The sequence below is a fragment of the Bactrocera oleae genome, chromosome 4 (assembly GCF_042242935.1).
Source record: "Bactrocera oleae isolate idBacOlea1 chromosome 4, idBacOlea1, whole genome shotgun sequence".
Taxonomy (NCBI): Eukaryota; Metazoa; Arthropoda; class Insecta; order Diptera; family Tephritidae; genus Bactrocera; species Bactrocera oleae.
Window position 1 is genome coordinate 11,359,586 of NC_091538.1, and position 12,472 is coordinate 11,372,057.

General features: G+C 35.0%; 3 non-coding genes across 3 annotated transcripts; 2 read left to right on the forward strand and 1 right to left on the reverse strand.

Moving 5' to 3' along the window:
- Positions 1 to 1,413: 1,413 nt before the first annotated feature.
- TRNAR-ACG (transfer RNA arginine (anticodon ACG)) lies at positions 1,414 to 1,486 on the forward strand. Its single transcript has one exon. It is a non-coding gene; the product is annotated as a tRNA-Arg (tRNA).
- Positions 1,487 to 1,589: 103 nt separating this feature from the next.
- TRNAN-GUU (transfer RNA asparagine (anticodon GUU)) lies at positions 1,590 to 1,663 on the reverse strand. The gene has a single exon. It is a non-coding gene; the product is annotated as a tRNA-Asn (tRNA).
- A 957-nt stretch (positions 1,664 to 2,620) lies between these two features.
- Positions 2,621 to 2,693, forward strand: TRNAR-ACG (transfer RNA arginine (anticodon ACG)). Its single transcript has one exon. It is a non-coding gene; the product is annotated as a tRNA-Arg (tRNA).
- The last annotated feature ends 9,779 nt before the right edge of the window (positions 2,694 to 12,472 follow it).

The following is a 12,472-nucleotide window of genomic DNA, read 5'->3' on the forward strand; positions in this document are numbered from 1 at the left end:
CATAACTTTCATATTAGTGTACTCACATGCGTGTTTTTCAACAGATTTGCTACTAATAAAAAAAAAATACTATTTTTACTTAAGTTTTATTAATTTATTACATAATTTTTCATAAATATTTGTAATTTATTTATTATTAATATATTTTTAAGTTTCTAAAAAAAACTTGTTGTCCGGCAAACACTTTGTAGCTTTAAAGCGAGTGGCTTGACTTTCTAACTGTTACATTAAGAGGTTATATCCCTCCAAGTCGGTAGTTCATTTTGAAAAATTTTGAATACGCTTTAGAATTCTGATTACCTTGATCCCACAGCTGATTTCCGGGTGAACCTCTATAAAAAGGTGTCTGGCGGTGTAGAAAATTTATCTGCCTATGATTTTCTCAAACCCAAAAATCAAAAAATATATATATATATTAGTAGAGATGAATACAGTTAATGATCACATGATTTATCGAAATTTTGAATTTTGACAAAATGATGGTTTCCCAAAAAAGGTCCTTTATTTTTGTGAAAAATTTACACTTAAGAGTGGCTTAAAAAATCTAAATTTTTAACAAAAATCTTATTCCTTCGATCACTACATGTCAAATATGTATGTATATCTAAACTTACATGGGCAATTTCTGGTATCGTTCAACCACTTATTTTCCAGTTCTTCGAATTTTTCATAAACATTTTGGGAAATTGTATTATTTATTTAGTTTCTAAGTGCGGTTTACTTGGTCTCAAAAGGGTAAGCTAACATTACTGAACTTTCTGTGCTGTCTTCCATCGTGCCACAAGTTTGGGGTTAAGAATGGGATGCTGTTAGATGAGTAAATAAGAAATTTCTCTTGTGTTACTCGCAAAGCTTCCACACACTACTCATTGTCAAGTCGGTGCTTAATTTCGATGCGTATGTGCCTTCTCATTTCTTAAGCGCCAGCTAAGCTTTTTGCCTGATTCCCAAAGATTGAATTTGAATTTTTGATACATCGTTGCTAATGTCGAATTGGAATCCATTTTTAGCTTCTATTGGAAGTACTTTGGGGTATGTGATATAAAAATTTCTGATTGTTCGGTCTTCTTTTCTTGTAGTTGAATTATATACATTCATATATGTATGTATATAAAAGAACCATGATTTCAATATATTTATAGTACATACACAATTACATATGTATGCATGTCCTGCTTCTAGAAATAGATTTTCAGCTGGCAACGAATTACCTTTTGTCTTATCTTTAGCTAAATCTTCTTTTATTACAACTTATGAAATTAATTTGAAAATTGATTATATCAAGAATGATAATAAATCAATTTTATTAGTTCTTAATTATGTTTACGATTTTTCCAACACATATATTTCCAATAATATTTTTGAAAGTGTAAAAAAATTTTGTGGAATATACGCTGCACTATTTAATCAGTCGGTCCTGTGGCGCAATGGATAACGCGTCTGACTACGGATCAGAAGATTCCAGGTTCGACTCCTGGCAGGATCGCTTGCAGAGAACTTTTTACATATTTCTTTATTTTCATTTTTAATTAAAAAGAAAATAGTTATTTACAAAATTCACTAATTAAAGTTTTGCGAAAAAAGTGATGCGCCCCCGGGTGGGCTCGAACCACCAACCTTTCGGTTAACAGCCGAACGCGCTAGCCAATTGCGCCACGGAGGCATATTCTCAATTTTGTCACTTAACACATTTAAGACAAAAGCATATTCTAGTATATTTCAGTTGATTGTTAAAATATATATAAGTATATATGTACATAAATAACGCAAAATCGATGTTTAAGAAATTTCAGTTTCCAGCCATTTGTACAGATTTAAGCCAAAGGATATCATAAAATTGAGACGTTGATTGAAAAGCGGTAGCGATATGGTTCAATTCATCAGAGTTGTTGCTCCATCTATATAATTGAAGTGTTCGACAAACCCAAAAAAATATATATCGTTACAATTACGAAGTGTAAAAAAACAAGCTTCTGAACTACGACAACTTTACTTTGAATTAGAGGAGTAATAATTTTGAAGAGAAAACATCCATATTTTCCAACAGCTTTATAGAAATAATATTTTTAACAATATAATGAACTTATATCGCTATATTCATAATTTGTAGATTTTGAGGATTTTTGTGAAGTATATAAATCATAGAATTTATGTATGTATGTATATTTTATATTTCGAATTATAAAAATAGAAGCTAGGATCTCCATAGTCCTTATATAATAATAATTACTGATTTAAATTTAAAATATTTTATTTCTCAATTTTTGAAAACTTTCATAATATTTAACAAATATATGTATGTACACGTAAAGCATTATTTTTCACTGTTTAACCGACAGTAATTTTATGAACAGGAGAGTATGTGATAATAAACCAGAATTATTCACATAATTCAACTTCATTTGTTATACACTTTTACTCGGCTAAATTTTAAACATTCATAATTAATGCTTTTAATATTTTAAAACATGGCAACACTGTTCATAGCTTTAAGTCATGTTAGCTTTGCATAATTTTAGGGGATGTTATAAAAATACGCATGCTTTATTTTTTGTTATTAGTTGCTTTATGCACATTTGACTGTAGTAGAAATAACTGCTTTGCCGGAATAAAATTTGTAGGTCCTGTGGCGCAATGGATAACGCGTCTGACTACGGATCAGAAGATTCCAGGTTCGACTCCTGGCAGGATCGCAATATAACTGTTTTTTTAAATACTTTTTTTTTAAACTGAATTTTATATATTGTATATATTTATATTTCAGACAAAGGCAAGTAAATTTATTTGAAATAATAAATAAATAAAATATAAATAAGCATTTTTTATACCTATGAAGTTTGCTATCAATTAGTCACACATTCTATTCGTTCTTTAGTCTAATATACTATATTTTAATTGTTGTTGCCGCGAACAGCTAGTAATGCAAATGAAACCGTTAACACACATAAAATATAATACCGTTTTATTTACTAACAATTGCGTGGACATTTTACCGCAGCAAGTATTCATTAGCATTCCAAACGGCGACGTGAGAAAATCCACTAAGTACTGAAATATACTATCTACTAGTAATACAAAGTCTTGTGGTTATTTCAGGGTGTACTAGTTAGCACCAAAATGACAAGGAACATGTACATACGTTTATTTTGAGGAAATACTCAGAACTGTTAAGAAAGGGTTAAGTTCGGGTGTAACCGAACATTTTATACTTCTGCAATTTTCAATTGTCAAAGGTCAAAGATCAAAGCCGGGATCATACGAGTATATTAAACATTTTGTGAAAGAATTCAATATTAATTATTCGAGGAAATTATGAACGAATCGCAATCATCTAAATTTTTCGATATATAACCATTTAGTTCGACATATTTATATTAATATTATATTATATTAGGGGTTGCGGTTTGGATCGATTTCGTTACTAGTCAGTTAGTGGTTAAGAAAACACTTAATTTCATTAAATTATCGCACATATTGACCTAATAAGCTATTTAAAATCGTCTGGAAAGTTGATATGACAACATTATTTTCGTGGAGCTAGAATTATTAACCCGATTATAACATTTCGAAACATCGATAGACGATTAGCGCAGAAAGACGTTCACTCAATTTCAATAAGATAACTTATATATTTATCGATAAATATAGTATAAAGTCGTTCGGAAATTTGATAATTTTTATATCAAGTATTAGAAGCCTAGATCTAATTTGGCACATTTTTGAACAAGGGAAAATTATTGATAGGAAAATATGCGCTCTGAAGTCCATTAATATATCTCAAAAATTGATCGATAGTCAGAAAACACAGGCTTAGGCGCGGTGTACCACAAATTATAAATATTAGTACCTGGGGGCCTTAAAAGTTATGGTCCGATTTCAACAATTCCTAGACGACAGATCGCATATCTTAAAGGTTAGGCGAGGAGTTTCTTCCTGAGGTTTAGGATTTCGCATAAAAGTAGAGCAGAGCCCCGCCCATTGTCAACTTTTGACAGACGATAGAAAATTTACTTGGACAGTGTATAGAACCAGAATTTTTTTTTTATTATTTCTTAGTCAAAGCAAAAAACTGGAGAATACCAGTAAAATGGTTCTTACAATTTAATATTTTCTTAAACTTATTTCTTTACCTCAAACTGATACCAGCTTTTCTTGTAACTACAATATATCCCCTTAAAAGCAGTAAGACCCATAGCCTTGGCTTTCCACTACTCGTAGCATCAGCTTGACACCAAAAGACACAGCGAGCTGAACGTCTCCAGCGCTGAAGGACATTCGCAGCAGCTTTCACACGCTCTTCACACATAGCACGTTTGAAAAATCACAATTAAATTGCAACAACGCGGTGGCAATTCGTCATGTCGCAGCAGTAAAAGTCAACAAATTAATTCCGACTAGATATCCAGTGCTTTGGCCAATAAATGACAGCAACAAGGAAGGCGACTGCATAAAATATGGGTATCGGTTATAAACTTGTTGTAATTTGTAGTTTGAATGACAATTGCTGAAAGCAACAACGCATTGCCGGCGGGTATTACTTGTTACGGTCTCTTGCAGGTCTCTTGCAAGGGGCGCCAAAGTGGCATGAGTGCTCCGCCAACAGCGGACCTCTATCAAGGCGAAATTGCTTGTCTAAGTTGATGGATGCGTGCAATGACGCCCACAATGGCGCGCGTTATCTCGCCGCGCATAGCTAACTGCTTTTATTTACAACTTTATTGCGTGTTTTTTTTCTGTTGGCCCCACAGTACGTTCGTCGGTCGTTGGTTAATGTAATGTCAGCAGTAAACAAGTCATTAAACATCTCACGCGCAATTTTCCCTTTTGAATATTTTCATTTATCTTCACTAAGTATACTCTTTTTAGTTTTATCTATTGCTTTGCTTGTTCCTTTGCGATTTTTGCTCGACTGCATACGCTCGTGAGGGCAAGTTAGGTTATTGTGGAAAAAAATGCAAACTTCCCTTTTGCGTTCTAATGGCAATGCAGTCGAATTAGTTATGACTGAGTGCTTCCTTCCTTCCCTATTTTTGTATGCATACTTTACATTCGAAGTTATTAAATTTATTTATCCTGTTTTTAGATTTTCCTTCGATAATTCAGTTAGCGCTCGCTCCCTCTTTTGGTGAATGCGTTACAAGCAATTAAATTATATAGAATTTTCTATAACCTTCAGTCAAAGGTTAATTGAGAGATTTTTCTGCAAGCGATTGCTTTGAGAAAGACAAAAACAAAGAAAATAAGAATAAACGTTAACGGTTGCACCGAAGCTATAATACTCTTCACAAATACAAAAGAACTTGTGCTTGATCGATTCGTTTGTATGGCAGATATATGATATAGTAATCCGATTTCAACAATTTCTTCGGAGATTGCACCATTGTCTTAGAAAATAACCCATGCCAAATTTCGTGAAGACATCTCGTCAAATGAAAAAGTTTTCTATACAAGCTCTTGATTCCGTTCATTCAGTTTGTATGGCAGCTACAGTGATCCGCTATCGACGGTTCTGAAAAATGAGTAGCTTCTCCAAAAGAAAAATTTGTGTGCAAAATTTCAAAATGATATCTCAAAAACTGAGGGACTAGTTGGCGTATATACAGGCAGACAGATGGACATGGCTGAATTGGTCCAACTCGTCATGCTCTTCATTTATATACATATATGTACTTGTATATTTTATAGGGTCTCCGACGTTTCCTTCTAGGTGTTACAAACTAGAAGACTAGAAGGCTAGGAAGACTAGATTCGGGTGGAATCAAGAAGTCATTTGAAGTTAGATTTCATGTATCGAAAATACCCTAAAATCTATCACAAAGCTGTTTGCTTCCTGCTAGCTCTTTCCAATGGCAAGATCCAAGATGTTTCAGCCTTAATCTCGTGAAGGCAGGATAGTCAAGAAGGAAGTATTGAGATGTTTCTATTTGGTTTCTTTGCAGACGACGTTGACGATTAGTAGCTGGTAAGAATTTTAACCTTACCAAGTGTATGGCAGTTGGATAATAGTCGGTTTAAATCTTTAGGCTAGAAAAAAGTGCAGAGTGAGTAGCTTACCAAATCTCTTGTGACATACTTCGAGCCAAATAGATTATGAGACTGCGCAGATGATGCTAAATAACCAGCGCCCGCAATAGTGGGCTCATCTCAGCTTGAAAACGTTGCTGTGATAATAAAGCCTAAAACTAGAAATCATGAACAGTTGCTAACTTAAACCACGCCTCCACTCACCTTTCCGCAAGTTGTACATTTTGTAGGCATGATTAAATTAATTCCAGAGGTGTAAGAGAAGTAAAGGTTCTGAAAATAGCTTAATTTGCTTTCTTCAGACTTTTTAGTATGTGGATGGTCTCAGATCTACGCAATGTATAGAGTTACCACGAAATATTTTGCATTATAATAAGACCGTTCGATAATACTTGTGTAGATCTTATTCAGACGATATTCTTCAAATGGAATGAGCTTATCCTGCTTCAGAACGACTGACATATTTCTTGAGAAGTTCTTTCAACGCAGGAATATAAGTGAAAGTTTGAAATCGTCAATCGATGAACGAGGGTTTTAAAAATGTAATTATAATATATGTTAATAGATTTTTCGATAGTATTGATTTAAAACAAAATTATGCACGCATTCAACGTCCGTTCATAGGCAATAGTCAATAGGGAACGTAACCGAAATGGATACGGATTTAGATCCTGTCAACGACTATCTCGCCGCCCTGAATATATTCGTCTGTAAGGAGCTCTTAGCTCCAGAATTTAATTTCTCTTTTCGAAACTTAGTACTTAGGTGAACAGGAACGCAGAGATAAGCACCTATACGGATGTGTTCAAACTAAATAATCGAGTGAAAGTTGGTGACTTTTCAGCAAAATAAGAAACCAGAATCGCCTTCTGTCTACCAGACGACTGCATTGTCTTCCAAGCGGAGATTACAGCAATTAAAGAAAGTCTTCTTGTTCTAACAAAGAGTGTGCTCACAACAAGGAATATATTTATATATACAGATAGCCAAACGGTTTTGAAATCACTAAAGTCTCTTATTTTTATATTATCAAAGTTAATCGACAAAGTTTTATCAAAGATAATCGACAAACATGTTTTCTGAGTCTTGGTGGAGTCAATCCCGAGCCTGCTCAATAAGCAGCCAAACGTGGCAGAAATGAAATATGGTAGGATTGCTAACAGCAGACTGGAAACATCATACAATGACTATTGTAGAAGCTGCCAAGAATTATAACTATTGGTCGAGGGTTTCTTGAAGATGTTTCGAAGGCTTCACAGATAAAACTATTTCTATTGAGGAACTTCATCAGTAGCACGAGGTGTTTCAGAGAGGACATAATAGAGTGAGGGGGTTTTAGTCCGGTGGTTTCACTATAGGCCTCCTAAAGGCGTCTACATCGAAACAGAAACGGACTCGGATTTGAGCCGGTCAATAATTGAGGTCTCATGTCTCACCTAGGCACTATGAAAAAAATATATTTATAAAATCAGGTGTCAGCACGTTCGTATATAGCAGGAATTTAGCTCCGGAATACATTTATTCTTTCTTAAGATTTTCTTTGTCAAATGCGTTTCATTAAATCCTTAAAGATTCTTATGCTACTTTGAATTTTTTTTGCAATTTCTCATGCTTACCACTTTAGGTTATGATATATGTTTAAAATTTCAAAATGAGAAATGAGGGGAGCCATGTCATGTGCTTACATGAAGACCAAAGTAGTTTCATTTCTAAATGCGAAACTTTTGCATTTACACGATTGCTGAGAAAAATTGCCAACGCAAACTATCAAACTATCAACAAACTGTAAAAAAAAAAACTAATAAAAAAAAAACGAAATTAAGTGCACTTCGGGGAAATCTTTTCGACTATTTGCGTATTCAACTGTTAAGTGGCATAGCTGCTGCACATTTGGCGAAACGCGTAAAAGTGACGGCGCAAGTATCAGCTTGTCATATTCTTAACGCAAGTGTAGTCAACTTGTTACTGGCAACATTTGTAATATTTGTTTATTTGCACGAAGTTAGAGGGGGTCCAATTACACACACGCAAAGCCAAAAATGCATTTACTTTTATGTTCAGCGAATGCAACGGTCCATTGGATTAGGGTTTGCCATGCAATCGTCCACTTTGGCTGTTTGAAAAATGTTCGCACAAGTGGCATAAAGATGCAAAGCGTAGTGGTGAGCAAAAGTGTCTTTGAAATCAGCGCACAAACACTTTTGGCGTAGTAAATAGCATTGACGGTTGTCCCCTCAATTTTTGTGCTCGCTTTGGCTGTTTACTGCCTCGCTCCCGCAACTCCGACCCTGCGGCTATTGTGGAATGTCTTTATTTTTTGGTGCAATCCTTGACCTGTCATAATTCAGCACACATTGTGCTGTCAGTTCGGTTTTAAGTAAGCCATTTTATGTGCCAACACACACACACACACACATACACTCCTCATGCTTCACATTTCAATAGCAATTGCATATCCTTGCACATCCTTGCTTTGTAAAGCCAATTTCCAATACAAATCTCCCCTTCAAATCATTCAATATTGCGTGCGGTAAAGTTTTTCGCTATTTTTTTTTTCGTATTCTTTCTAATTTTATACTTTTCAAATCGAAAAATTGCTGCGCCAGCGTTTAAAGCAAACTTTATTTTTTTTTATTTACGCTTCAAAGAGTTTTGTTGCAAGCAAGAGTGTGGTTTCATACCACCACTTACAAGTTGCGACTCTTAGCGTTTGCTTTTAAATGGATTCTGTTTTGCGCTATCACGCATAACGGTATTAGTAAATGTCGCACATAAATAATTTGCGCATAAAATAGGGACAAGCGAATTATATGCTTTGTAGTTGAGGTGCTGGAGATCGCAAAGCAACAGCGAAATGTGTGGGGATCTTAGTTTTTATGTTTTGAGTAGAAAATTGAGATTTACTGGTTGTGAGGAATGTTTTGTGGCTTATGGCGACTTTAGTGCAACACAACGCCATTATTTAATTTTTCATATAAAATTATAAAATATATATTTTTAAGCGTTTCACCTCATATCAATAGCGCCATATATACTAAATAAGTTCTATTTAGGTATCTTGTTTAATGTTGGAGTGCTGCTCTCTGAAAGTTTAAGGGATTTATTCGTGAAAAATGGAAAAATATTATGTTTGGTGGCTTTAGTATATAGAAAATTGTGTGATCCAAGTCGAGATACTTTTTTCTATAGCCTTTTTTTGACAGATGGCGCGTGAATTGTGTCAAGCTGTCATATCATATTTATTTAGTATTGTTTGGCATTTTATCATAAAAAGACTACGTCTAAACAACGTTCACAAATCGTTCTATTTTATTACAAAAGCTTACGTTCTGTAAAGAATGTGTTTCACACGCTTCGTCAACATAGTCGACCTACTGCACGTACTATTCGTAACACCATCACCCATCTTGAGACCGAATAGATCACGTCCAGCACGCAGTGAAGAAAACATAGCGGGCTTAGCTGAGAGTATACACAAAGACCGTGGAGAGTCGATTCGGCGCCGTACGCAGCAACTCGGACTGACGTATGGAGCGACTTGGCGCACTTTACGTCGACATCTTAAATTGAAAGCATACAAAACTCAGCTTGTGCAAGAACTGAAGCCGGTCGACCGCCCAAGCGTCATCGCTTCGATCAATGAGCTCTTGAAAAGTTCCAAGTAAGTCCGACGTTTTTGAGCCAAATTTTGTTCAGCGATGAGGATCATTTCTGGCTCAATGGATATGTAAATATGCAAAATTGCCGCATTTGGGACGAAGAGCAACCTGAAAAGATTCAAGAGCTGCCATTTCATCCAGAAAAAACAACGGTTTGGTGTGGGTTGTGTCCCGGTGCAATCATCGGTCCATATTTCTTCAAAATGATGCCGGTGAGAACGTTATCGTCAATGGCGACCGTTATCGAGCCACGATAACCGACTATTTGATTTGAAATTGAAGCTGGGGATCTCGGCAACATTTGCTTTCAAAAAGACAGCACCATTTCCCACATATCGCATCATTCAATGGATTTATTGAGAGAACACTTCGGTGAGAAGATAATTTCACATTTTGGGCCATTCGATTGGTCACCAAGATCGTATGATATTACACTGTTAGACTTTTTCCTGCGGGGATATGTAAAGTATGGAATCTATGCGGACAATCCCGCTTAGATTCAAGCCTTGGAGAAAAATATCACGCGTGTCATTCGCCAGTTACCAGTTGAAATGCTCGAACGAGTCATTGAAAATTGCACTCAAAGGATGAACCATCTGAGACGTAGCCGCTGCCAACATTTGAAAGAGATAATCTTAAAAAAATAAATGCCAAAAAATATTCTTTCAAATGATACTAAACATTCCCCATTAAATTTGTATTTTCTGTGTTTTTTTCTTAAAAAAAGTAAGGAATCTCGAGATGGATCCCCCTTTATAAGTGTTGTTTTTCCAAGATTTAAAACAGAATAGCGGATATACAGGTAGTTGACTGTTGAGTCAGTTGGCTTGTTGTTATTGTAAGACCCATAATTATTATAGTACGAAATCCAACAGCTTTTATTTTTTTAATTTCATATAGAAAAAGCCCAAGAAAGACCGAAAGGTTTTATTTTTGCAATCATGTCAGACAGTAAAGAAATGCAAGCGCGTTATTTCCCGGTCGTTGAAATACAGGTCTTTTGGAGACTTTTCCAACTTTTATAAATAATATTGCGTCTTATTTTCACTACACGAAGAATATCTTAAGAAAATCTTAAGAAAATAAAATTTGCCTAGAACATTTGAAGCTGCTTGGCGTTACGTTCATCTCAAAATTTTCAGTCATAATTGTCGACTATGTCATCATTCGAGAGATTTTTTTAAAGTTATCGCACATGCAAATATCGTTATACGTTGTTTTTATGTTATTTATTGAATTTTGGTGTTGTTGTAACGGCAGAAAAAATTTACTAAATAATTTAAGGGAATACTGTTGAGTAAAGAAAACTCAAAATAAGAGAGTTTAAAAAATACGGTCGCCCAACGTGGGGCTCGAACCCACGACCTTGAGATTAAGAGCCGGGCCATTATTAATGTTGCGCCAAATAACGAAGAACGAAATTGGTTTATATATAAAAAGATTTCAATTTAAATCTGTAATTTTGTGTACATTTTTCAAGCCGAGATCAGATATAAGCCGGTGTCGTCAAACCATTAGTAGTTTAAAGTATATGGCAATGATTAACAATCAGCAAGAATCCAACTCGCATTAGGACTGCTGGATACAGGAATATACAGACAAAATAGATGGCTGACTACCTAAATAGGAAAGTAATAGTGACCAAGGCGATAAAACCAAGGTTCCAAAACAAATTGGAAAGAACACACACTGCCAAAAAAAATCCAGGTTTTCGCAAAACAATTTATTAATCATATTTATAAAAAAGCAATTGCAAGAAGTATGGTCGTAATCAGTCCAAATGCGATCATATCTTGGGATCAGCCATATAACCTAAACTAGGGTCGAAGTGTGAAGGCCACTACTTTAAATGTGTTTAAATCGAATTATTTAAAGTTTTATTAATATTTCAAATTTTCAAGAACTCATATTTATTTAGTATTGAAAGAAGGTATTTTAAGTTTTGAAGCTTTTAGCACTCCTCCGACTTCCGATTGTAGTATTCCAAGCTTATTTCAGTTTACTCAATTTATATTTAATTCGTTTTTAGTTTATATCTGCACTACACCCACCATTCGTGGTAGCAACAGTTATGACATTGAATTGACCTTGTTGCATTGTGCGAGAACTTTGTCAATTTGGACGAAGTGGCGTAGCATGGGGTCCAACAAGTGAAAAAGTTAAATGGCAGCGAACAATCATTAAACTAAAAAGTATCAAAGCGCAACAAAAATAATAATACAAAAAAAAACAAAGGAGGGAGTGTTAAATGCTTGGCATTCTAAGTTAAAATGCAGAAAAGCGAATATGCGCTATTGCCAGCTTGAGAAATAAAACAACAAGCGCCGTTATTTGGCGCAGTTGCACGAAACTAACACAAAGCATGCAAACGGAACTCGCAAACACAGCATTTTCTGCCAATGCGTGACACACCTACAGCTATTTGAGAGTGAATATTTTCAAATTTGCCGTTAGTTTTCTTTCGTACGAGTATAATGCAGTTGAGTTCTCCATATACTTATGCATATAAAAACTTCTCTTTTTACTTTTATGGATGAGTGCAACATTATTGACACCCTCGCTTTGAAAAGCGCTGCGGATTCGATTGAAATGCAGTCAATTCCTCGCGCAGCAAATCCACTTACCGATGGCGTATCGTGCATACATTAATATGTGTATACTTATATACAAATGTAGTTACAACGTGATATATGCTATTCAGAAAAAAGGTGAAATAGTAAAAAGAAATCAAAAACAAAAAACTCTACGTGTGTTTGCTAATGTGACAGCCAACATGCCGAAGGACAATA